This window comes from Hemiscyllium ocellatum, chromosome 14 (genome assembly GCF_020745735.1).
Source record: "Hemiscyllium ocellatum isolate sHemOce1 chromosome 14, sHemOce1.pat.X.cur, whole genome shotgun sequence".
In the NCBI taxonomy this organism is placed as follows: domain Eukaryota; kingdom Metazoa; phylum Chordata; class Chondrichthyes; order Orectolobiformes; family Hemiscylliidae; genus Hemiscyllium; species Hemiscyllium ocellatum.
The window spans coordinates 81,674,839-81,702,335 of NC_083414.1; the positions used below are offsets into that span (position 1 = coordinate 81,674,839).

Sequence of the window (27,497 nt, forward strand, 5' to 3'; positions counted from 1 at the left end):
CCAACAATTCAAAATGTACTCTGATTGATAAAGGGAAGAACAAACACATGTAAGTTTTTTTCTCGTGTTTACAAAAAAAGTCACGATTTTGAATATTTTTAGCTTTAAATTATTTAACCCTTGCTGAGATCAGAAATACAATAAGCCTTCACGTTGAAGAAAAATATAATCAAATCAAATCAAAATATACGTCGATATTCACAATAATTGGGAGATTGAACACTGCAATATCTTTCCATCAGTTGATGTACTGAGCCATAATTCCACTTTTATATCCCTTACTGGATTGATCAGTTATTAGATATTAGCAATAACTAAATTATTAATATGCTGTCAGTGAACTGAATATTAAAGAGAAATCTCACATTGCTGTTTGAACATACAATCTGCCGAAATAAACAGTAATTATTGGCGAAATGTCATTAGATATCTCTTAATCAATGAGGCTATGGTTACTTTGATTGTTGAAATGAGTGGCATTCAGATATTTCCAATGAGCATTGGATGGAAAATCACTCTTTTTGGTATAGACGTGAAAAAAAATTATTGGAGTATTGTCAATAAGAAATATAGGATTAAATTATGATGTGTATCTCACCTTACTGAATTTTTTCAAGTTTTCTAAAAGGTTTCTAGTCCAATCATCAGTTTAAAAGGGGTCATTTTGGTTCAGCAGATCAGTAACTGCAAACATTTTCAACACATCTCCATCAAAGCTGATAATTCAGAAAAAAATACCAAAGCATTACCTGTGTAAATGACAAACTATATCTTTAGATTAGAGTAAAGTTCATTCTCTACTTATTTTATTCCTATTTTTGACACAAGTGACTAAATATTGATTAGATTAAATGTCATATGTGTTAGACATGAGTTTTCTCTCAAAGAGCTGTGTAACACAGGAATGGGCCCTTTGGCCCATAACGTTGTGCTGAACATAATGCAAAATAAACTCACCCCTTCTGTCTATCCTTGGTCCATATCCTTCCAAATTATCTAAAGAACATTTAAAAAAGCCCTAATATATCTGCCTCCACCACGAACCCTGGAAGTTCATTCCAGGCACCTACCACTCCCTTTGTAAAAAACATGCCCCTTGAACTGTCTCCCCTAACCTTAAACGCATGTCACTTACTTTTGACGTTTCAACTCCAGGAAAAAACATTTTGACTGCCAGCCCTATTTATGTATCTCCTGATTGTATAGACTTGCATCAATTCTTCCTCCATCCTCCGCCACTCCACAAAAAAGCAACCTGAGTTTTTCTCACGTTTCCAAATCCAGGCAGCATCCTGGTAAACGCCCTCTGTACCCTCTCCAAAGCCTCCATACCTGTCCTGTAATGTGGCGAGCAGAAGTGAATACAATACTTTAAGTATGCCTTAACCAAAGTCTTATAAAGTTGCAACATGCCATCCTGACTCGTGTAACCAGTTCCCTGACCAATAAAGGCAAGCATGCCATTTGCCTTCCTGACCACCCTAGCTACTTACATGGTCACTTTCAGGGAGCCATGGTCTTGAACGCCAAGATCCCTTTGAACAACAAAGCTGTTCAGGGTCCTGCCATTACCTACTTTTCCTTAATATTTGAGCTCCCAAAGTGAGACACCTCACTGTTGTATGGATTAAACTTTGCCTTTAATTTCTCTGCCCATATCTGCAATTTATATTTTTCCTGCTGCATTCTTTGACAACCCTCTACATTATCCACAACTGCACTGAACTTTGTATCGTCAACAAACTTATGAACTCACCAAATTAGATTTTAATCCATGTCACTTACATATATTTGTCCCGCAAACAGAAGGGTTCCAGTGCAGATCCCTGTGGGAAAAAGACAGAAAATGAGGAAAATGCAGAATTCTTGAATAAATGAGGTTTCTTTCAATGACAAAACTATTCTGATGAATAATCTCTGAAGGTATGATTTTTGTTTTGAAATTAATCCAATATTTTAATTCTCAGTTTACTGATCTTAATGAATATCCAGTACATACTGCTTTGAAAATATTGAATCATTTTAAGTATTGAGTTACAACATTAATTATTCTTTAATTGTAATTTCAACTATCACACCATCATGAGAGTTGAATCTATTATTTCTTAGTGCCAGTATCATGATGAAATATTTACACTCGTTTCAGGTCAACACACCTGCAATCAAGCAAAGTTTTCTCACCCAACACTCATAGTAACTATCTCATTCTCTTTCATTTGAATTCTCATATTAGTTAAATGATTATTAATCAGTCTTATCAATTAAGAGATGGCTAACTAGTTTTCACATCAATATTTCAGTTCTTTCCAACATATTGCACAATTACATTGCAGTAAGGGTTTCTCATCATTCTTAAATTTGTTATCAGCTATTTTTGTTTCTGATTTTCTGTATCCACAGTTTTTTGCATTCTTGTATTGATTGTATTTCATTTCAATGCTAACATTTCTATATTTCTGATTATTACAATAAGAGCTAAGTATTTTTCATGTTAAACATTATATTAATTTCACGTGTCTCTTGTGTATACAAACCACAATTAACAAATGTTTGCTCTATTCTTTTACAATAAATCTTGAATTCTTAGAAATCACAATTTTGTGAAAATGAGGGAAATTATCTTTCGCTTAATAGTCACATTGAATGACTAATGCTTTATTTCCAAGTCATGTGCATTACAAAGCAGTTTAATTTTGAGTACATGAATAAGTGCTTCAAACATATTTAATTACTTGATTATCATGAGATTTATATTTATTTAAGATCATTGTCGCTTCGTGCCAACATTTTTAGAAATTACTAATTCCTTTTATCGGTCCATTACAAACTGGAATTGTCTAATACAATCCTAGTCTGATTATCACAATAAATATTTGAGCAGTTTACCTGTGAGTAACCACCGTAAGTATGTGATTATAGTCCTGCCCTTCTTGCATAGGAACATTATGTAGAGCTCTGGTAATGTCTGTACTGAAAGACCAGGAGGTATGGATTCAATTCTAACCTTCAACAGAGATGTGTCAAAGCACCTCAGAGTTGATTAGAAAATATCTAAGTGTCTACTGAATTGTTTTTCAATCCAACATTTTCTCAACTAGTATCTGTTGTTCATTGTAATGTTCACAATATCGTGAATGTATTTGCTTCCGTTCACTGACTAAACTATGAATGTTATTATGCTGCTTCTAAATACCTCTCAACTTTTAATAACTTTGCAGTCATAAAGATTCTACAGTGTAAATTATATTTAAGGTAAGTGGGAAAGATTTAAAAGGGATCTGAGGGGCAACTTTTTTCACAAAGTGTATTTGGCTCACATGGAATGAACTGTGAGAGGAAAGGCAGTGGCTGATACACTTATAACATCTAAAAGACTTTTGGACAGTTACATGGATAGAAAACGTCCAGCGGGATATGGAACAAACACAGGAAAATGGGGCTAGTTTAGTTTAGGGAACCTGGCCGGGCTGCCTGAATGACCTGTTTCCGTGCTGTACCAAGCTAGCATTGTACAATTCAAACCTGACTGCGATGGGTAAAGGAAAGAACAAACGTGTGTTGATTCTATTTTGTGTTCATAAAAAAGTGACATGAATTTTAAATAATTTTGTCACAAGGAATAGTTCACTCTTATTGTGATCAGCAGTACAATCAATGTGAGCATTGAAGTCAAATATAATTAAATCGATTCAACTGTGTTTATATGATTATAATAAAAAATGATATTCACAATCATTGTGACTTTGTACACTGCCATAGCTTCACATTACTTCATGTACTGAGCCAATATTACACATTTATACCCCCTACTGAATTGAACAATAATTAGATGTTAGCAACACTTAGATTTTGAAAATCTATCAGTGCACTTTGAAGACGGAGAAATTGATGTAATTTTATCCTGATCGATGATCCAACATTTGTGTCTGAATCAGGAAGGAAGTGAGGAGATAACCAAAGTGAATATCAGAGTGACCACAAGATACAGTCCATGACATTTGTTAGAAAAAGGAATTTGCATAATTTCATGGTTATTGAACGTTAATAATTAATTACCTCCGCAGGTACTGAAGCAGTCCAAGTCCAAGTACAACAAGATCTGGACAATATCCAGGTTTGGGCTGACAAGGGGCAAGTAACATACATCCCACACAAATGCAGGCAATGACCATCACGTATAAGAAATAACCTAACCACCATCCCTTGACATTCGATGGTGTTGCCATCACTGAACACCCACTCTCAACATCCTGGGAATAATCATTGATCAGAAACTGAATTGGTCTCACCACATAAACACAGTGGCTACAAGAGTAATTTAACTGCTGTCTCCTGAAAGCCTGTCTAACAGCTAGCAGACACAAGTCAGGAGTGTGATGGAATACTCCCCACTTGCCTGGATAGTGCTGCCCTAACAACACTCAAGAAACTTGATACCATCCGGAACAAAGCAGCCCGCTTGATTAGCACAGCATCCACAAGTATCTACCCCCCACCCCTCCCCACCACCACTGATGCTCCGTAGCAGCAGTATATACTATCTACAAGATGCACTGCAGGAAATCAGTAACCAGCATCTTTCAAACCCATGGCCACTTCCATCGATAAGGACAAGGGCAGCAGCTAGATGGAAAGACAACAATCTTCAAGTTCCCTGATAAGGTACTAATCACCTTGAATTGGAAATATATAGCTGTTCCTTCACTGTCGCTGGGTCAAAATCCTGGAAATCCCCACCCCAAGGTATTACATAGAACATAGAAAAATACAGCACAGTACAGGCCCTTCGGCCCTCGATGTTGCGCCGACCAAAGCCTACCTAACCTACACTAGCCCAATAACCTCCATATGCTTATCTAATGCCCGCTTAAATGACCATAAAGAGGGAGAGTCCACCACTGCTACTGGCAGGGCATTCCATGAACTCACAACCCGCTGAGTAAAGAATCTACCCCTAACATCTGTCCTATACCTACCACCCCTTAATTTAAAGCTGTGTCCCCTAGTAACAGCTGACTCCATTAGCGGAAAAAGGTTTTCACTGTCAACCCTATCTAAACCCCTAATCATCTTGTACACCTCTACCAAATCTCCCCTAAACCTTCTTTTCTCCAATGAGAACAGCCCCAAGTGCCTCAGCCTTTCCTCACAGTATTGTGCTGTATACCCACAGCAGGTAGAGTGCAGCGGCTCAAGAAGACAGCTCACCACCAATTTCTCAAGGGCAACTAGAGATGGGTAATAAATGCTGGGCCCAGCCAGTGACACCCACATCACATCAAATAAATATTTTAAAAATGTCTACAAGATCAAAACAGCTCCACACTGTCCTAGCTGCAATCTCTGCCCCTTATTGAAAAAGATAAAAGAATCTGACCTTGCTCAACTTTCTCATCAAAACCAAGTACAGTATTCACCCCAGCCCTCTCTTATATGAACCAGCAGCATTTCCACCACCAACAGTAGATCCTCTTAAAATATTTTGTCAGTAACTTTTAATGAACTGGTTACTACAATTACAATGCAATCTGTACAAACAGACCAAATACCTTTTAGTAAAAAATGAGGTCTGCAGATGCTGGAGATCACAGCTGCAAATGTGTTGCTGGTCAAAGCACAGCAGGTTAGGCAGCATCTCAGGAATAGAGAATTCGACGTTCCTGATGAAGGGCTTATGCTCGAAACGTCGAATTCTCTATTCCTGAGATGCTGCCTAACCTGCTGTGCTTTGACCAGCAACACATTTGCAGCAAATACCTTTTATGCAACAACAAATTTTCGAGCAACTTTTCTCGATCTCTGTCATTCTTTTTAGTTCGATGAGGTAGGGAGGGATGGAAACACAACAGTGATGTAAGATATATGTAATACAGTGAGACAGGGAAGCTAGTATGGCTCATGTTGACTCTTAGACTCCACACAGTGAAGCAACACATTCACTGCATAATAAACATAAACATTTCAACCCCACTCACACCCGGCGTGACAGAAATAAAATGTGGATCGGTTGGACAGGATAGGTTTGATACAGTTAGAGTTTGGGACAGTGAGGGGTGACATGACTGAAGTATCTAACATACTGAATGGTTTGATAAGGTGGAAGTGGAAAGGATGTTTCCACTTGTGGGTCATTCCTGAACTAGAGAGAACTGCTTTAAAATTGGGTTCACCCTTTCAGGACAGCGATGATGATATTTGTTTCCCAACAGAGGGCTGTGCAAATTTGGAACTCTCTGCCTCAGAAGGTGGGCTCACTGAGTATTTTTAAGACACAGGTTGATAGATTCTTGTTAAGGGACGTTGGGGGGAGATGGAATATAAATTACTAACAGATCAGGCCTGGTCTTATTGAATGGTTGGGCAGGCTCGAGGGGCCGAATGGTCACCTTCTGCTTCTCTCTCACATGATCCAAGGACTGAGCGCTTTGTTTAAAATTCATTCACTGGGATGTAGGTGCCACTGGCTGTGGGCAGCATTTATTACCCAGAGAGCAGGTAAGGGCCAACCACATTGCTGTGGGTCAGGAGTCACATGTAGGCCAGACCAGGTAAGGATGGCAGCTTCCTTCCCTAAAGGACATCAGTGATCCAGACAATGGAGAATAATTTCATCAATAGACTCATAATTCTAGATGGTTATTAAATTCAAGCTCCACATCTGCCGTGGTGGGATTCGAATGAGGGTCCCCAGAATATTCGCTGGGTCTCTGCATTAACAGTTCAGCAACGATACCACAGGACTGTTCCCGAGCTACAAAGGGTGGGAACCAAAACCTTGATCAAACTGGGAGAATTAAGGAGTGTTGAAGGGAATGGGGGAAGAGAATGACCAAGTTTAGGTTCGAAGCAACTGAAACTACAGACACCAACAGGGAGGAGAACAAAGTAAGAAACACTCACAGAGCTGGAATTGGATAAGTGCAGATACCCCAGGGAGGTGTGGAACTACGCAGGGAGGACAGGGTGAAGGCACGGGTAGGTTTAAAAGCAGTGAACCAAATTTTGAAAATATCTTTCTGAACATAATATAGATCAGGTTAAAACTGAGGTAGGTGTCTGACACAACTTGCTGCAAGGACACAGACAGTAGAATCTGAAGTGATCATGAGGTAATGGAGGTAGAATGTGGGAGACAAGCTGGGACTGTATTGGAATAGTCACAGTGAGAGGATACAAATGCTGGATACAGGGTTTCAGCAGCTGATGGACTGATGCTGAGGTGAGCCATCGGAAACTGAGCAAGTGAGCACCATCTAATAGGACAGAGAAACTGATCCCTCAGCCTGAAACTGACTGACCACGTGGCTGTCAGTGACTCCAACACAAGTGAATGGAAACATTGCTCAGAACCTGTTTCTGTAACATTCTACACAACCAGGAAATAAAAAAAATATGAATAATTAGCTGAAAACAAGGCAACTACTCTGTTAGAGTCTAAACTATTCAATGTTCAGTCACTGAACATTATTGATTCACAGAATAGTCTAACCTGCACAATCACAGTAAAAGGGAAAAGTAAACAACATTCTTGGCAAAGACATAATGAAACAACTGCTTGTATAAAACAGCTCAGAACAAAGGGGCTGAATCCTCCACAAACTGACAAACACAGATACGATCGGTTTATAGATAGACAATGAAATTCTTCAGAAAAACACTTCCCTGCCTCTGGTGTGTGAACTGCCACTTATTTCCTTTGAAATGAATCTGTGTTTCCCCTCAGAAAAGCAGGTGTGTCGCGCACTTACAGACTGACTTACAGACAAAGGAAACCTGATCTGAGACTCGCAGGTTAATGAAGCTATTAGTGACAGTTGTACACAACAAGAGCTTAGACCACAACAGATTCTAGTGAAACCAACTATGCAATGAAAAAGGTGAATTAGTCTTTATAATCATGCAGCCTCTCTCAATCAAATAATCCCAGTCAACCTCCAAACATTTTAAAACTATTAATACCAATGTATACATATTTATTTCCTTCCCTAATTTCCTCCAAAAATATATCTAACTATTCTCTTCAAAGTACATTTTAAATGGTCAATTCATAATCACAATTCATTTCCAATTATTCTTAGTGCAAAACAACTTGCAAACTAAAATTGTTTTCATGTTAATAATGACACTGGAAACTTTGTTATGTAGTTTAACCATATTTCCAAATATTGTTTTGGTTCATTATTGTAGTGAAGCTAAAATTAAAGTCTATTGATTTTCTCTGATATCCTTCCATTACTTTATTCCCTAGTAACAATGGCCATGGTGTAATGGGTGACAAGCATTAAATAAAATCAAATTTTCATTGTAAGAACTGGTACAAATGATCACATATTATTCAGTTCATTCATTGTCGTTGGTTATCAGTTATTTTCACTGTATGATCATGTTAAATTCACATAAATAATCACAGTACAATTCTCACCTCTATAGATCTGTAAAGTGAATGTCAAGTTATAAGTATTTCAAGTCAAACCAAATTCACATTTTGTTCTGCTTTATTCCAGGAATGACGGAATGTGTTCCATTATTATGAGAAACAGGAACAAGTGAAGGTGGTGGCTCTCAGACGTGAGGCCTTAAAGCTAAAGGCCAGCTGGTAGTTACAGTGGGGGATGTACCTAATGCCCCGCTCTCCTTAGAAGACAGTGAGAATGGTGACACTGGGTAGAACGGGTTAGATGGTGAAGCGCCCACGTATCGACAGAGGGACGGCAATGGGTGGGATGACCCACCACCCTGTAAGGCCCAGAAGGCCGTGTCCATGGCACCGCTCGGCATCAAAGCTCAACGTGGCTCGACAGTAGGGAGCAACAAAGGGAACTGACAGAAACCAAACCTGAACCGTTTACCCGGCTGAATGACAGGTGTTGGTGAATGACCACCCAGCCTGATAGAGAAATGGTATTAACGGGCCTTATTGAGACAATATGGATGAATTAATTGAAGTACACAGTCTCACCAAAGATGGTGTCAGCCAAGATCTCTCAGGCCAAGATGCCCTGACGTGTACAGTGGAACCTGTCCCTGCAATGAGAGTATGGGGGTGTGAGCCGGTTCCCCCCAGTGCACGGCTGACCAGTGCCTCCAGACATTTACAGATATTACAGGAACACAATGGGGAGGAAACAGGCTGGACGGTCTAAAATAACCTTGGTGACGCAGGGACCCAAGGGTAATATCGAGGATCATACAGAGAGGAAGCCTGAAGTGTGTAAGGACCACGGGGGATTACCAAACCCCAAAGTGTGATGATGAAATCGGTTTGATGTGTTTAAAAGATGACATGGGACCCCATTTAACTGTAATTATAAACATGGGACTCCCAGTGGGAGGTAATTCTAACCAAATGCTGAATTGGTCATGAGAGCTGAGGCAAACGCAGAAACACAGGGGAATAGCTTCAGTACAGGGAGAGTAATCAGACCCACAATGTTACAAAGGAAGCAGGAAAGGGCGCATAGCCAAGGAACGTAGGCAGAGAGAGGGAGATAGATGTTCACATTGTGTGTGGCCTGTGTTCACGTAGGCACATGCATAGCTCATGAATATTTATTGATGCTGTGTTTGCTGTATTAATAAATATTAATACAGGAGCAGCTATATCAGTTACCGATATGGATTTGCCCCCACCCTCTCAATTACTAAAATGAGAGCATTTGGAGAGGGAATCGAGGAAGCTGGATGAAATAAACCTGTCCTGATGCAGATCACGGATATGGCAAAATATATTCAGATATGGGAGTGTGAAACTGAGGAAGGCACCATTCTGGGAGTTGTCATTTTAGAACAGTTAGGAGCAACTATTGATGTAGAGACCCGAACTGTAATATGAGAACAACCTGGCCAGGCCCGGGACAGGAAGCAAAGGAGAGGTGACATCTCCAGGGTAGTTACCTTTCAGGGAGACTGGAACAGTCAGGGAATCTGAGGAGTTATAGCTAGAACCCAAACAGCAGTGTGGGGAACTCAAACAGGAATGTGGGTTATTACCTGTAGATCCTGTAAAGATCGAGGGCCCTCTCACTCCCCACACAAACAGGATCCCATTAAAGCTGGGGCTGAGGAGGCAGTCATTGTGACAGTAACAGATTGAGAGAAGCAGGGAACAGTCAGACCGACAGTATCCCAGACTAATTCACTGAATCCAGACGGCTCATCCCACCTCACTATTGATTATACCTCCCTCGGTAAATCCACCACTAAAGATTATCCTACAGTAGCAAACCACACCACTGTATTTAATGGATTGAAATCGCAACAGGATATAGTCTCAGCCCTTCTTATTGTGAATGGGGTCTGATCCATACCTGTGGACCTGGAATGGCAGAATAAGCTGGTGTTTAAACAGTACACCTGGATCCAGTTACCTCAGGGATCCCATAATATTCCATTATATTCCACCAATGTAAGGCTGATGGAGTTAGTCTATTTAATTTTACCAACACCTCATTACCTCAGTTGGTGAGAAAGAACATATCCAAATATTAAACATAGTATTGTGTCATTTCAGGCAGGCCGGGCTTTAAATTAACCCACAGAGAGTGTAACTGGGAAGGTAGGTAGAGACAGGGAGGTCAAATCAGGAAGGCAGAGGGGATAATCCTAGTGGAACGAAAGACCATGATTTTAAAACTATCCACCTGCACATCGTGAAGGGGTAAGGCAAACTTTAGATTGTTTAATTATTGGAGGCCTTTTGTGGAGAATTCTCCAGAATTGGCAGAACCATCACAAGCCCTGACAGAAGCACTGACATTAGCCAGGGGTCAGGGAGTCAGCATATACACAGACAGTCAGCATGCATTTGGTATTGTTCATGACCATGTGTTGGTCTGGGCTCGGTGAGGGTACATCACCCTGTCTGGGGGCCACATAGAGCATGAGGAACCGGTCAGAGAGGTAGTGGGAGCAGCTGACTTTCCCAGTGAAGCAGCAATAATGAAGATTGGAGCTGAAAATGTGTTGCTGGTCAAAGCACAGCAGGCCAGGCAGCATCTCAGGAATAGGGAATTGGACGTTTCGAGCACAAGCCCTCCATCAGGAAAGATGAGAGCTCACAGGAAAGTAGAAATCTCACACCAACGGGGCAGTGAGTATGTGGGTAAGGCAGGTAAAATACTGACTGAAACCGTGCAGACATTTGAGGAGATGGCAGTGGCAGTAGCTGCAGAAGTGAGAGAGGAAGGTTTAAAGATATTCCCAGAAATAGTCCCACAACAGGAGAAACAGGAATAGGAAAAGGGTGGGGCAGTAATTGGACAAGACAGATTCTGGATGATCCAGCAGTGCCACTGCACTGTATAAGACAAACATTATTAAAGTCATATCATGGGTCAGCCCATATTGGGCAGGATACACTGCAATATCAGATGCTCCACTACAGGAGGAGGCCTGGAACAGGGAGAGATACAGCAGCTTTTTGTTGAAGGGGTGTAGTCTTGTACACACTATATGAGCCAGGGAAAGCAATCAGGATAAAATGGAGGCAGCAGCAGGGACCCAGGGGCCCATGGGAACAATTACAGATTTTACATACACCCCCATCCCAATCTCAGGGAAGGAAATCCTGCTGGGTCTTAATAAACAGGTTTATGCAGTGGGTGGAAGCATTCCCCTGCAGATTCTGACCAAGGGACACATGTTACAGGGAATATAGTTAAACAGCTCTGTGGCCTGTTTGGTACTGAACAGAAACCCCATCTCCCATACCACCCCCAGAGCTCAGGTACAGCAGAAGAAATGAAGCAGACACTGAAAGCTAGTCTGACTAAAGCCCTCCCAGAGACATGCAGAGATGGGTTAGAGTATTCCTCACCATCCTAATTAAATTGACATCAACTCCAGCAAAGGGAACAAGGCAGTCCCGCTTTGTATTAGTGACCGGACGGACTACGCAGGTGCCACAGGGTGTGGCATTGGGAGCGCCCGAGATGTCCAATGGCAAGGATAGGGTCAAACAATTCTTGAATGTACTGGCAAAGCAACTGCATGAGCTGAGAGGGGAAGTTGCAGAGGGACAGAGAATCGGAAACTGGGAAAGGAAGCACAGAAATATCCGAGCTGACATTCCAAACCCAGGAGATCGGGTCGAGAGAAAATATTACAGGAAAGCATGAAGGAAACCCAGCCTTACTTGGCTGGGGGAGTCACAGAGTTCTCGAGAGGGAACTGTCCCATCATGCTTAAGTAAAGAGCGCTGAATAAAGTTCACCGCGCTGCTAAACTCAGGCTCCTCTTTGATACTTCTCCCAGCAACAGCTGTGCAGGGGTATGTTGCTGGCTGGAGGTCTGTGGCCAGTGTCTCTGTTCCACAAGGATCAGAACTGGGACATCTGTTGTCTGCAACATATATCAGTGATTAGCAAGAAAATGTAAACAACTGAATTAGCAAGTTTGTAGATGGTACAATTGATGAAGCTGTGAACAGTGAAGAATGTTGTCAAAGGATCCAGCAAGAAGGATCAGTTAGAAGGTTATACGGAGAAATTACAGATAGATCTGATTTGGACAAATGTGTGGTGATGCATTTTGGGAGGCACATTGCAAGAGGAATGTATACACTAAACGGAAGGGCCCTGAGCAGCATTGATATACAGAGGGATCTTCAGGTGCACGTTCACAGCTCCCTGAAAGTGGTGAAGGAGGTGGATGGCAGGCTTGCCTTCTTCTGTCAGGGGAGTGATTATAAAACTGTAATCAGGCCACCTTTGGGGTATTGTGTGCCATTTGATCACCGCATAAGTAGGATGTGGAGGCTTTGGAGAGGTTGAAAACAGGTATACCAGGATGTTGTCTGGATTGGGAGAAGTTGGAACGACTTGGATTGCTGTCACTAGAAAGTCAGTGGCTGCGGGGTGACCCAAGAGGCACAGAGTGAATAATCTGAATCTTTTTCCAAGGTGGAAATGACAAATTCTAGAGGCCGTAGGTTTAAGGAGACAGGGGGCATGTTTAAAGGAGATGAAAACCAAAACAACTGCAGATGCTGTAAACCAGAAACAAAAACATCTTTGTGAAAAGTTCAGCAGGTCTAGCAGCATCTGTGAAGAGAAATCAGCAATAATGTTTCTGAGGAAGGGTGACCAGACCCTAATCATTAACTGATTTCTCTTCACAGATGCTGCATGACCTGCTGAGTATTTCCAACAACATCTATGCAAGTTTAAAGGAAGTTATGTCAGGCCAGTTTCTGATGCAGAAGGTGGTCAGTGACTAGAATGTACTTGCCTGAGAGATGGTAAAAACAGAAACAATCACAATGATTAAGAGGCATTTGGGCAGACACATAAGCAGGCATGGGGTGGTAGGGATATGGACCATGTACAGGGAAATGGAATTAGTTTGGAATGGCATCATGATCCGTACAGACATAGTGGGCCGATTATCCCAGTGCTGTCCTGTTCTGTTTTCCGGGGGGTAGAATGTGTGGAGCGAGAGATAATATTTTGAGTGGAATATGTCTCTTCTTTAGAACACACAGTAAGTTGATGCATTTTGAGAGAAGCAATGTAGAAAGGGAATATATATTTGATTGGAACAGACACAGGGAGCAGGACAGCAGGATGGGGGCCAATGTGTACAAGTCATTAAAGGAGAGAGAACATAAAGTGTTTTGAGTAAACGTATAGGACGCTGGGCTTCATTAATAGAACGAATGATAACAAACTCATGGAAAAGATGCTGGTCATTGATAAAGCTCTAGTTAGGTCACAGTCAATCATTGCATCCAATTCTGGTCACCAGATTCCTGGTCAGAATGGGGAAGTTAAAATACCACAGAGGGGCCAGTTTCATACTTTGCTTTCTTTCAGGATGCATTGGCGACTCAAGGGTTAAACATTCTCCTGCCAAAGGACTTACTGCTGCATTGTAAGAGTACGAGGCCTGTACTCTTACAATACAGACAGAACACCTCAGTAGGTGGAGGCGGACTGTACTTTCGAAATAGAATGCATTGCAGCAACACATGTGGATTCCCCCCGTAACCCCAGACAGAGGAATTTGCCCTTTCCAGACAAGACTGGGAGCCCTGGGCACAACCCTGTTAAACTGCCTCCCACTCCCATTGTCTTACCTCCCCTCCATATTAGCATAGGTAAGTGAATCCCCATTTACTGAAGGAAGAACCCTTCTGCCTTAATCTCTTCCCATCGACACATAATCATGAGCAATACGATAATCAGTTTCTGTAATCCATTCACACTTTATCACAGAACGTCACCATTCATCAAGCTTTGTAAGGTCATAATTACCTACTTTAAACTGTGTAATGACAATCGCCCATGTGACTGATATGCCTTTGTCTAATTCCTATTAAATATGCTGTCTCTGTGGGTAAGGCAGAGATTCGTGAAGAAGAGTCTCTCCAAGTAGACACTCAGCTACTTTAGAGACATTTTGAAACTCCCGCCAGCTGTCCAATAATAAAACTACTGCTGTTGTGCAGAAAACTTGTCTCGTCTGGATTTGTGGAACAAATTAGACATCAATAATGAATGATACGAGTGATCTTCAGAGTGTGGAATACAGACTTACTGGTGTGGTTCACTGATGAAGAAAATGCAGTCAATGAATTGATTTGAAGAAATTTGTATTTTCTTTGAAGTAAACAAGTTGAATATATTTTTGATAGAGCTATATAAGATTATAACACACCTAGATATAGCAGACAAAAAATATCTGTATTCAATAGGTGATCGCACAAGAATTAAGATCAGATGTAAAGTTTTGATACAGTGGGAGATGAGCAAGTGTTTCTGCTGACTGTATTGGCTGGAAATATGCAGAACATGCTGCCTGTCATGGTGGTGCAAGCAGAGAAGATGAATGATTGATAAAAACAATTATATCAGATCTGAGGGAAATAAAATTGCAGAGTTTGGGGGACGTAGGGGGAATGAGAATATTGGATTCTGCTACAGAGAGCCAGCTTGGATTTGATGGGCCTCTCTCTGTGCTGTAATGCATTTTATGTGGACCTACTTAACTTGCTCTGGTCACCGATTAAGTTGTTATTGAGGTAAATTTGCTCAGTGTTCCGACTCAGACCAACACAGGCTGTCCTTCCACAGCAGGAGATAATGTTTACTGCTTTATACTGGGTTCTGGGAGGGGGCGGGGCAGGGGGGCGGTGAGTGGGGTGTGTAACGGTGTGTATAACAGTCCACCAGCACTTACAGCCCTAACTCCATTCCCCGTGGCCTTGAGGGACTACCATTTCTGCTGTTTAATCTCTCCTGCCTTCCCCCAAGTGACAGACTGTCTTTTTGTCCTTGTCTCACCCGCACCTTGCTCACAACCTGTTACATTTCTGCTGGTTCCCAAACCTCTGTAACTTTCACTGGGCCCCTGGGTCAATGGCACGAGTTTTGAATTTTCTTCCTCATGAGATAATCAGAAATCTTTCCGGTTGCAGTTTCCCCCAGATTTTATTTTGGAAAAAAAAAGAGCATTTGTGTCAGAGTCAAGTGTTTGTGAGCCTTCATCCACAATCCTGAGCACTTAGACATAATCTATGACCCTCTCACAGATGTGCAGATTTGCTGGATTGGCCGTGCTAACATGGCCTGTAGTGTGCAGGTTAGGTGGGTTGGTATAGCCATGCTAAATGTGGGGTTATGGAGGTAGGGGCATGGAGGTAGGGTCATTGCAGACTCGATGGACCGAATAGTCTCTTTGTGCACCTCAGGGATTCTGTGATTCTAACTAGTTGTGATTATGGACACGTTTTCCTCATGCCAGGTTCATTCAGCTCAGGTACACATGCTGCCTTTGTGCTTCTGTTGGTTCTCACTCAATCCTTTCCTTCTGTTTTACAGCAATTTCACACTGTATGTGAGGATGAGAATGAATTTGTCAATACAAATACTCCAACCGAAACCCGCACAGGTCAGGACCTGTTTCTGCTGCTGATGTCGCTCACAGGGAACAGGAAAATAAAGGTTCAGTCATACATCGTACAAGGACACAGAGGTTACAATCACCAGGAACGGGTACACAGCTCAAAACTCTTTTCTCAAGAAATAAAGGACGCTGGAGAGACTGCCTGGTACAAGTAGGAAGCTTTGTGTCTGTATTTTCAGAGATTTGAGGTTGAAATCATTGGAATTGAAGCATGTTTCATTGCCCCAGGTCATCAAAGGTGCTATTTAAATGTGCATCTTTCTTTCTGTCTTTTTGTCCGAGTTAACAATCTGAACCATCTCCTGGGCAGTTAGAATGGATGACAAATGCTGCCCAAGCAAGTGATGCCGTGATCCCATGAACAAACAAAACAAATCCAATCGCTGTGGTTAGTTGTGAACTCGCTGGTGTTATTGGAATGTTTATGGCATAAAGGGAGAAGAATGGCATTCGGTGAGGTGATCCTTTGGAGAGCTGATCAGCCAATCAGCCTCCTTTTGTACAGTAACAATTCTGTGAATAATTAATTCTGAGCCCTCTAAGGAAATATCAGAGCAGGGTTTGTAAAGCGGTCAGATTGAATGAGTGTCTCGGTGAACACAAGTGAGACACAGGTACAGAGAGATTTTGGGATGGATTAAATTAAATTTCATACATTTGCACAGTCATCAACATTACAGCAGTTAAAAATGGGAGTGATCAAGAGAGTGGAATTAGAGCAGCAAATAAATCTTCAACATTAATGTAGCTAAAGGGGATGCTGGGTAAAGATACTGTAGTTAGTGCTTATTTTATTCCAGGCACACCAGGCTAGGAGCACATCCTTCTTGTATCTATCCTATCGAGCTCTTGACGATTTTGTTCATTTGAAGTGTTTCATGTTTAGATACTCCAGAGAAGACAGCTTCAAGCTCCTCAATCTCTCCTACTAGGGCAATGCTGCTGTTAGAATTCAATTCACTGGCATGTTACTAGCTGCTTCATGGACTGAAACTGGCAATTGAGACAGAAAGGTAACTGAGTGGTGAGCACTGCTGCCACACAGCGTCAGGGACCCAGGTTTTATTTCAGCCAGATGCGACTGTCTGGAATTTACACGTTCTCACAGTGTCTGTGTGGGTTTTCTAGGGTGCCCGAGCTTCCTCCCACAGTCCAAAGATGTGTAGGTTAGGTGAATTGCCTGTGCTAAATTGCCCACAGTGTCCATGTATGTGCCAGTTAGGCCATTAGCCATGGGAAATGCAGGGTTACAGGGACAGGGTGGGTCTGAATGGGATGCTCATCGTAGGGTGGCGTGGAGTCGATGGATGAATAACCTGTTTCTGCACTATAGGGACTCTATTCTATTCTCATGAAGAAGAATGTACTTATCTCAATGTGTTGCAAATCTGTGGCATTCCCTATTCAAAATGCAGTGGATGCCAGGACAATGAGCAGATTTAATGAAGAGATACAGATGTTGAATTTGCAATGAGATGAAGGGTGAGAGAGAGCAGGCGGGAAAACCCAGCTGAGACCGAGGTGAGCTCAATCATCACCGTATTAAATGGTGGAGCTGGTTCGAAGGGCTGCATTGCCTCTCCTGTGCCCAACGCTTATCTTCTTACGGTAATAACTGGAAAGCTGAATCCAAAACTCACCACCTTCACCATAGGAGATTTTTGGAAAAAGCAGGATAGTCAGGTGGATTAGCATTCCAAACTTAGATAGTGAGGAAGCATGTAGGAGATAATGATATTGCAATTTTAAACTGAGGGGAGACAGTGATTTATGGGTTTAGACTGTGAGGACATTCACACCGTCCAGAATACTCTGTTGTGAATACCTATCCTGTACTTTAATACAAAGCCAAGGTCTCTGACAATGAAACGCAAAATACCCAGGAAACTTCGCCTCCCCTCGTAATCTGATAAAAGACTTCTGATAAATCTGGTTGAACTTAGAACACAGCTGGAAAGATGGAAGATTAGATCCAATCCAAGATCCAGTGCTTAAACAAAGGAGACTACAATAGCCAACTCCTGCCTCATCCTAATGTAAACTGGAAGCAAAGACTTTAACGTGGGAAAGTTGACTGACAGTGGGGGAGCTTTTCAAAGTGCTCAGCAAAAGTATATATCAGGGAAAAGGAAAGATTGTAGGAAAAGGAGTAATCTGCCATGAGTGGCTCAGGAAATAAGGGAGTCTATCAAATTGTAATAGAAAACATACAAGGAGAAAGACCAAGGAGAAACTAGGAGATTAGAAAAACATTAAAGATCAACAGAAAGCTAGATGGGATTGGGGGAGAAAAGTGATGAGTAGCTATCCCCAGGGCTGGAATAGCAGTTTACACTGCTAGAGGGGAACCTATTGTGTGGGGAAATGTGGCCTTTCATTGTTGAAGCACTTAACTGTTACCATGGAGATAATCCTGATCACGTTACAAAAAACAGCACACTCCAAAAGCTTATACTTCCAAATAAACCTATTGGACTATAACCTAGTGTTGAGTGATTTATAAGTTTGTCCACCCCACCCCAACACCAGCTCCTCCATATCAGAATCCCGATAGACGGCCCCACTGAAACTGAAGTGCCTGTCAGATACTTGAGGGAGCCACAGGGGTGTATGTTTTAACCACAAAGTGCGAACCTGAACTCGACTTTCTAACTGACCGTTGCCAAGGAGATAATACTGAGAGAGAGAGACTCTATTCAAAGTCCCAAACCACAAAAGGTATAAGAATGGGAGCTTTACATTGGATAGGTGGGGCTTTACCTGATGCTGCCTGGAGGTGTTCTGCATGTACACTATCCAGGTAACTGCCATGTCTCATCAATAAAGACTCTAAGAAGACCTCTCAAAGTTCTGTACCTAGTTATCCCTATCCAGCAGGATTTAGGAATATGAGTACACAGCAGTCAGTCTTCACAGTGGAGGATACGAAGAACATGCCAGTAATTGATAAGGAGACTGAGGAAGGTGAGGAACTAGAAACAACCATTATCACGAGAGTGTTAGAGCTGGGCAAGCTAATGGAGCTAAAGGTAGATAAGTCTCATTGCCCTGATGGAATACATCCCAGGATATCAACAGAGTTAGTGGGAGAAATAGCAGATGCACTTAGAGTCATAGCATCCTGCAGCAGAGACAGGCCCTTTGGCCCAAACTGGCCCATGCCGACCAGGATGTCCATCCACACTAACCCCATTTCCCTGCACTTGGCCCATCTGCTTCTGACCCTTTCCTATCCATGTTTTGTACAAATGCCTTTTACCTGTTGTGAGAGTGTACCCACCTCAATCACTTCCACTGGCAGCTCATTCCATATACATACCACCCTCTGTGTAAAACAGTTGCCCCTCAGCTTCCCTTCTGTTCTTTCCCCTCCAACTGATGCCCTCCAGTCCTTAATTCCCTGGGAAAAAGACTGAGTGCATTCACCTTATCCATGCCCCTCATGGTCTTATACACTTCTAGAAGAGTATCCACTCAGTTTCCTCTGCTCTAAACATAAAATCCTCACTTGTCCAACCTCTCCCTATAACTCAGACCCCTGAGTCCTGGCAACATCCTTGTAAATTGTTCTGCACTTTTTACAGTTTAATAACTGAAACCTACACTGCATTCATCATATTTCCAGTGTTTCCCCACGGTGCTGGAACCGACGTGACAACGCCAATGGATTACAATCCATGATCGAGAATGAACTCCTTTACAACAATCCCGTTTTCATAGTATTTCCCAAGGTGCAGGTATCCTTGTGTCTTTCTGGTTGCATGGTTAATTAAAGACTTGTCCTTCTACAAAGCAAAGCTGTGGCTTAATTGTTCCTGGGAAACATGCCATGATTTTTCAGACTTTCAAAAACAAAAACTCTTTCTCCACAGTCACCATGATAACATGGACTTGGCTGTGTCTCAGTATTTTTCCCAGTCACACTGAGATTTGGCATATTCGCCCACGAACAGAATACACACCTTTCCTTCCACACGCAAAGGCCAATGAATATTCAGATTGGCACGGATCAAGTAACTATCAGGTCTGAACATGAAGTTCAATTTGAATTTCTCATCCACAAATCCACCCTTTCAGTATCCTACAACTGAGAAAACAACTCACCATATTAATACAGGATGAATCTTTATAAGACAATTATAGTATTAAATTGTAGTTTCATGTTTCCCAAAGTCTTAACTCTCAGTCTAACAATTTCTTTCTTCTGTGAACTGAAATCCAAACCAATCTCCTCACTCCTTCCCTCCACACCCAGTTCTCACACACTCTCTCCTCTCTTTGAATTCAGTTTCCTAGATCTTGTCTGCGGACTAAGAACCAAATCAATGAGTCTGACTCTGAGTCCACCAGGGTGGGGTGGGTGGGGGGTGTGCGCGTTGTTGGTGAATCCTCTGACGACAACCATCCTGCATACACTGCTTCCTGCACACTCTGGCCAAAACCCGTCTTACTAAAATGAACCAAATTAGGACTCGAATTGCAGGCCTATCCTTGTCACTTTCCATAAAAACCCTGAATCTTCACAAAAGAGTTCTGATAACTTTCTTCAAAATGCTGCCCCACTGATAGTCTGATCACATGGCAGGGTACAGGAAAGGGGCCATTCCCCTGGGTCCTGCTCCTAGAGGGAGGAAGATGCCAATGACAGATTAATCCCTCACAACCACAGCCTCCTTCCCAGGCACTATGCATACTCCCACAATTGGCTAGCACTGCGCCCATACACTGGTCTCCCCTCCTACAGCACATATTCCCGATCATACAGGAGTCCGGGAGATTGACAGCAGCTGCTGCCCAATATATCAGAATCCCTCCAGTATGGAAATTGGCCCTTCGGCCAAACAAGTCCATAATGACCCTCCAAACAGTAGCTTACACAGACCCATTCCCCTATCCTATATTTACCCCTGACTAATGTAACTAATACTATGGGCAATTTAAAATGGCCAATTTACCTGTCCTGCACATCTTTGGATTGTGGGCAGAAACCGGAGCACCCGGAGGAAACCTGCGCAGACACGGGGAGAATGCACAAACTCCGGGTTTGGCCGGAATCGAACCAGAGTACCTGGTGCTGTGAGGCAGCAGTGCTAACCACTGAGCCGTCTCTATAGACTGGAAGAGGTGGGGCTGGAGGACAGGGATAATGGGATTGTAAACAATGAATGAATGTGGAGGACACTGGGGGATGGACAGGTCAGTGAGGGACAGGATCAGGGCAGCAGCAGGAGGGGATACTGGACAAACTGAGCAATGGGAGAGTCTGACAGGAGAGAAACTACAGGAAGGTTCTGTTTAGAGGCTTAGGCAAGGACAGCTGGGAGACAGTATGGCCTGGTGGCTTGGCATGTTTTCCAATCAGCCTTTTCAAAGATGCTGTTACTCAATTGAGCTCGAACCTCCTGGTCCAGAGGTAAGGACACTGCCACTATTTCCTGGTGGGCAAGGGATACGGGGACTGGCTTTCAAAAGGAACTCAACTGTATTGGTGACATTAACAAGACTCTTACACAGTCACTGATAAAATGCTGGTGTACTTGACCTTCATCCAGAATATTAACACCTATAACTGGGCAACGCAGACTGCAATGTACAGAGTTAAATCCTGGATATTAATAACAGCTTTGTGCATGGGAAATCATGTCTCATGAATCTGACTCAGTTTTTTTGAAGAAGTAACAAAGAGGATTGGTGAGGTCAGAGCATGGACATGATCTACATGGACTTCAGTAAGGCATTCGACAAGGTTCCTCCCGGGAGACTGGTCAGCAAGGCTAGATCGTATGGAGTACAGAACTGGCTTGAAGGTAGAAGGCAGAGGGTGCTTTTCAGGCTGGAGGCCTGTGACCAGTGGAGTGTCACAAGGATCGGTGCTGCATCCACTACGTTTCGTCATTTATATCCATGATTTGGATGTGAACATAAGAGATATTATAAATAAGTTTGCGGATGACACCAAAATGGGGGGTGTGGTAGACAGGGAAAAAGATTACCTCAGAGTACAAGGGGATCTGGATCAGATGGGTGATGGGCTGAGGAGTTCAGTTCAGTAAAATGCGAGCTGCTGCATTTTTGGAAAAACAAACTTTAGCAGGACGTATACAGTTAATATAAGTTCCGGGGGAGTGCTGCTAAACAAAGTGCCCTTGGAGTGCAGCTTCATAGTTCCTTGACAGTAGAATAGCAAGTAGATAGAATAGTGAAGGCGGCAGTTGGTCTGCTTGTCTTTACTGGTCAGAGCATTCAGTATAGGGGTTGGGAGGTCATATTGACGCTGTACAGGACATTGATTCGGTAACTTTTGTAATATTCCATGCAATTCTGGTCTCCTTCCTATCAGATGGATGTTCTCAAACTTGAAAGGGGTCAGAAAAGAATTATAGGATGTTGCCAGGGCTGGATAGGCTGTTTTCCCTGGAGCATCAGAGGCTGAACGGTGACCTGAAGGAGACTTTTAAAATCAGGTCGGGCATGGATAGGGTAAATAGACAGGATATTTTCCCTGCCGGGGGGGGGGGGGGGGGGGGGGGGAGGAGGAGGAGGGAGGGAGTATAGATCTAGGGGACTGGGAGGGGAGGGTAGACAAAGAGGGTGGGTGGATCGAGAGGGTTGGGACAGAAATGGGTGGGGACAGAGAGGGGGATAGAAAGGGGAGGCACAGAAATGGATGGGGACAGAAAACAGGATTAGAGAGGAGGGGAACAGGCGGGGGGGGAACAGAGGGGGCAACCGACAAAGAGGGGGAACAGACTGAGGGCGGGGGGGCAACTGACAGTGGGGGGAAAAGAGACGGGTGTGCGACTAACAAGGGGGCGACTGACAGAGGGTGTGACAGATCAAGGGGGGGATGCACGACCGACGATGTGGGGGGGGCGACAAAGGACAGACCAACAAAGGGGGGGTGGTAAAACAGAGTGGGGGGAGACGGGGGGGAACACAGAGGGGTAAGATGGAGAGTTATTTTATAGGTCTACAACTCAACCCTGTTCGTGTTTTCTCCTCCTCACCTTACTTCCCTCTGAAGGGCTCAGAACAACTGCATAGTTCCTGGAAAGTGGGGGTTCAGGGAGATCGGGTGCTGAATGTGGCATTTGGGACACCAACCTTTAATGAAATGCTGTGGTCAATAACTGGACCCTGGTTTGATTCCACTGTCTGTGTGGTGTTTGCACATTCTCCCTGTGTGTCTGGGTGGGCTTCATCTGGGTGCTCTTAATTTCCTCCCACAGATCCAAAGACATGCAGGTTAGCTGGATTAGCTTTGGGTAATGGTAGGTTACAGAGTCAGGGTGGAATGCTGTTCCGATGGTTGGTATGGTCTCATGGGGCGAAAGGCCTGCTTCCACACTGTGGGGATTCTGTCACTGAGTATAGGGATTAGGAGGTCACGGTGTGGCTGAGTAGGGCATTGGTGAGGCCAGTGTTAGAATACTGCATTCAATTGTAGTCTCCCTCATTTCAGAAAGATGTTACCAGAATAGGACTCAACATCTTAATGGCAAGTTCCTGGCAAGTGTTGACAGACAAACACCGTGCAGTGTAGGTTGATAGTTCTGTGAATGTGTGGTTGAAGGTAGACAGGTCAGTGAAGGTGGTGTTTGGTATGCTAGCTGTTTTTGGGCAGTGCATTGAGGATAGGAGCTGGGGGATCATGTTTCGGTTGTACAGTTTATTGGCTCAGCCACTTTTGGAATCCCCAGACTGCTTTCAATTCCAGCCTCCCTGTTACAGGAAAGATGTTGGGAAACTTGAAAGAGTTCAGAAAAGTTTAACCAGGGTGTTGCTAGTATTGGAACATTTGAACCATAGGGAGAGGCTGAATAGGCTGAGGCTATTTCCCTGCAGCACTGGACATTTTAGGTGGCTTTATTGAACTTTATAAAATTAGAGGAGCAATGATAGGGTGACTAGTCATGGTTTCTTTTTTCCCCCCAGAGTAGGGGAGTCCAAATAAATGTGAATCTTTTTTCTAAGGCGGAAATGACAAATTCTAGAGGAGAGATGGCAAGTTTAAAGGATATGAAAACTGAAAAAACTGCAGATGCTGTAAACCAGGAAGAGAATCAGAAGTGTTTGGAAAAGTTCAGCAGGTCTCCCAGCAGGTGTGAAAAGAAATTAGAGTTAACGTTTCTGAGGAAGGGTGACCAGACCAGAAACTTTAACTGATTCTTCTTCACAGATGCTGCATGACCTGCTGGACATTTCCACCAACATCTGTGCAAGTTTAAAGGGAGTTGTTTGGAGTATATACCTGAGAGGAACTTTATAAAGTGCGAGTCAGACCACATCTGGAATAATGACAGAAGTGTTGGTCCCTTTATTTAAGGAAATACATCATTTCAACAGAGGCATTTCACAGAAACTTGACTGGGATGAACCCTGGTTTGCAGGGATTATCTTTTAAGAAAAGGCTGAAGAAGTTGGGATTCTACTCACTGGATTTGGGAAGAATGAGAGGGGATCTCATTGTAACATGTAGGATTCTCAAGGAGTTTGACAGGGTAAATACTGGGTGGATGTTTCCCATCATGAGGGAGTCTGGAACCAGGTTCTGGAATAGTCGCGGAATCACGGGTTCTGTTTTGGATTCGTCAAGTTTAAGGCAACACCCGACACGGCTCAAGGGTTTCAGTAGCAATGGAGCTGGGGTGAGGTGGAGACAAGGAACATTTTAGAGATTGGAATTCCTGGTGTCTGTGATTGTGTAGATGCCTGATCAGAAGGTCACCTTGGGGTCAGAATATGAGAGCAATATTGTGAAGAGTGTGGTTCTGCCTCAGACAGTTCCCAGGGAGAGAGAGGGGCTCAGCAGGAAGGGAAAGCAATTTGTAATAGCAACTGAAGGCAATGGGTTTAACCATTGCAACATTCCATTGTAGGAAATTGCAGCCAATCGCGAAGTGGGAGTGTGATGAGCAATTTGATAACTGAGCAATGGAGAGGGATGATGGGGAGGGAGAGCTGGGCATTGTCAGTGTACATGTGAAACCTAACACGGTGCTTTTGGACGATGTCACCTCCTGGCAGTATGTAGGTGAGAAACAGGAGGGACCAAGGATAGATCCTTAAGGGACACCACATACAAGGACTTCAGAAAGGAAAGGGAGAGTGGGGATGGAGCAGGATTTTGCAACAACGGTGGGGTCAAATATTAGTTTGTAGCAGAATGGGAGAGAAGGACATAACCAGAAAAGACAGACAGACAGAACAAGGAACAATATCTGTGATTTGGGGAGGGGGAGTGATGAGGAGGAGGAGCCCAACTCCAAAAACACACTTTCTTCACTGGTGACATCACCCAACTCCACCCTAGTCTCAGCTCATTTACTGAAATACTTGTCCATCCCTGTGTTATTTTCAGACTTAATTATCCAAACACTCCGGCCAACCTCTCACATACAACTTTCCTGTAGTCTCAAGAGTATCTTAAACCCTCCTGCCCAAGTGCTCACTTGTACCAAAACTAGGCTCCTATTTACAAGCAACAATTTAAAATTCTCACCCTTGATGTAATTCCTGGCGTGAACATCCCTGTCTCCCTGCACCACACAACCTGTGAGACCGCGACAACTTATTTTCTTTCAGACTCCCAACGATGTGTTTATTCATTGCTTCATCGGTCTGGCTGTTTCTACTGTTGCCAAGGCAACACGGTCTGGAATTCCTACCCTAACTCTCTCAGACCTGCTTTCCTCTTTTAAGGTGTTCTCAAAAACCTGCTTATTTGGCAATGCTTTTGATCACCTGACCTAGTATCTCAATCTGTGGCCTTATGTCAGAAGCTCTCAATAGTATTTCTGTGGAATTATAAACATGATAAAAACAAACTGTTGTTAATTTGCACATACATTGTCAACTCTTCAATGTTGCTGAGTGAATAATCTATAACAGCTCTTACCCAACCACATTGTGGGAGCACCTTCACCACACAAACTGCAGCTGTACAAGGAATTCAAACATCACCTTCTTCACACGCAATGGGGCTTTGCCACTGATCACTGGGATCTGTGGAGAGAGAAACACATGGTTGATATTTCAGAGAGTGAAAAATGCATTATAGGGAGGGAAAATGGTGCAGAATTTGGGATATTCAAATTTGTGTTTTACAATGTGCACTAAGTTCTGTAAAACCTCTCATTCCATAACGTGAAAATTTCCTTCTCTTCCTGGTCAATATGTCTTTCCTTTCCCCTGCCCTGCACCTTCACACATTTCCAATGCCTTGGCCACAACAACACTGTGCTGCCAGTGAGGTTTATCACATGGTTGAGTATTGTCCCGCCCCTCATTCACTCCGATTGGTTGAAGGACCAACTGGCACATCCTGGTCCTCCAGCCCCGTTCCCCCACTCTTATTGGTCCTGCGCTGACATCAATAATCCGAGGCCCATTGTGAGCTGGAGCATGCTCAGTGCTTCCTGCTTTTGCTGTTGTTCATCAGGTATAAGAGAGAGAGAGAGGGCTCATTCCTGTTTCTCCTGATGTCAGACAATAACAACAACTACCTGCATTGTATGGAGCCTTTCACATTGAAAAGTCTCCTATGGAAACATTGATTAAAGAGAACGATTTTTAGATACATATTTAAGGCAGACAGAGGGGGTTCGGGAGGATATTCCAAAGGTTTGTGTCCTCGGAAGCTCCAATCGTGGAGTGATATAGGTGGGCAACAGCTTACAATGGAGACAGTTAGTGGCTAACCACAGGTTAACAACCTCATGTCATAGCCCGCTACCCCACACACCAGTGTGTTCTCACAGCCTGTCATTACACACTACCTATGGTTAGCCACTAACAGTCTCCATTAACAGCTAATCACCCTCCCCAGCCAGATCGTTATCCACTCCTTTATCCAACCGTTCTTCTCACTATATCCCCACCTATCCTTTACTCCTTATATTCTCCCCCCACACTATCTTCTGCGCCTAAACTGACCTTTTCTTCCCCTCAGTAACATCTGTTCTGTGGAAGGGACACCAGATCTGAAATGTTAACTCTGATTTCTCATCACAGATGCTGCCAGACCTGCTGAGCTTTTCCAGAACCTCCTGGTTGTTATTTCTGTTTTACATCTTCCGCAGATCTTTTAGTTTTAATTTACTGGGAGTTTGTAATTCAGGTCCAACAGCCTCTGTCCCAGTCCCTGCTGTCTCTCCCACCCCCACCCAATGACACTGCACCTGCACAGCTCATGGACAGGTGTTCTCTCGCTGGCCACACCCCTCATTCACTCCCATTGGCTGCAGGACCACACAGACTCTCCTCCTATTGGTCTGGAGCTGCCGTTAATCAAGCCGGCGCCGATTGAGAGGTGAGTGGTTGGCTCCTCCCTCTCTCTGCTCTGGGATGAGCTTCATCATTCACAGTGAATGTGGCAGTATCACAGAGCACAGGGGCTGGGGGCTATTCAGCCCATTGGGGCTGTACTCTCTCCCTCTGGAGATGCTGCAAATCTGTCCCAAATCCCCTCCCATGTGCCCACAGCCCCCCAAATCTTTCCTTAAAAAGTAAAATTCCAAGTCTGTTTCAGAATAGCTGCTGAATCTGTGTCGTTCAGACTGTTCCAGATGCTCAGAACTTACTGAGTAAAATAG

The 27,497-nt window shown here is 43.3% G+C and overlaps 1 long non-coding RNA gene across 1 annotated transcript; it reads right to left on the reverse strand.

Moving 5' to 3' along the window:
- Positions 1–663: 663 nt before the first annotated feature.
- LOC132822187 (uncharacterized) lies at positions 664–25,898 on the reverse strand. Its single transcript, XR_009645413.1, has 3 exons — positions 25,802–25,898; positions 1,757–1,826; positions 664–749 (listed from the first exon to the last, which is right to left on the reverse strand). It is a non-coding gene; the product is annotated as an uncharacterized LOC132822187 (long non-coding RNA).
- Between the last annotated feature and the right edge of the window lie 1,599 nt (positions 25,899–27,497).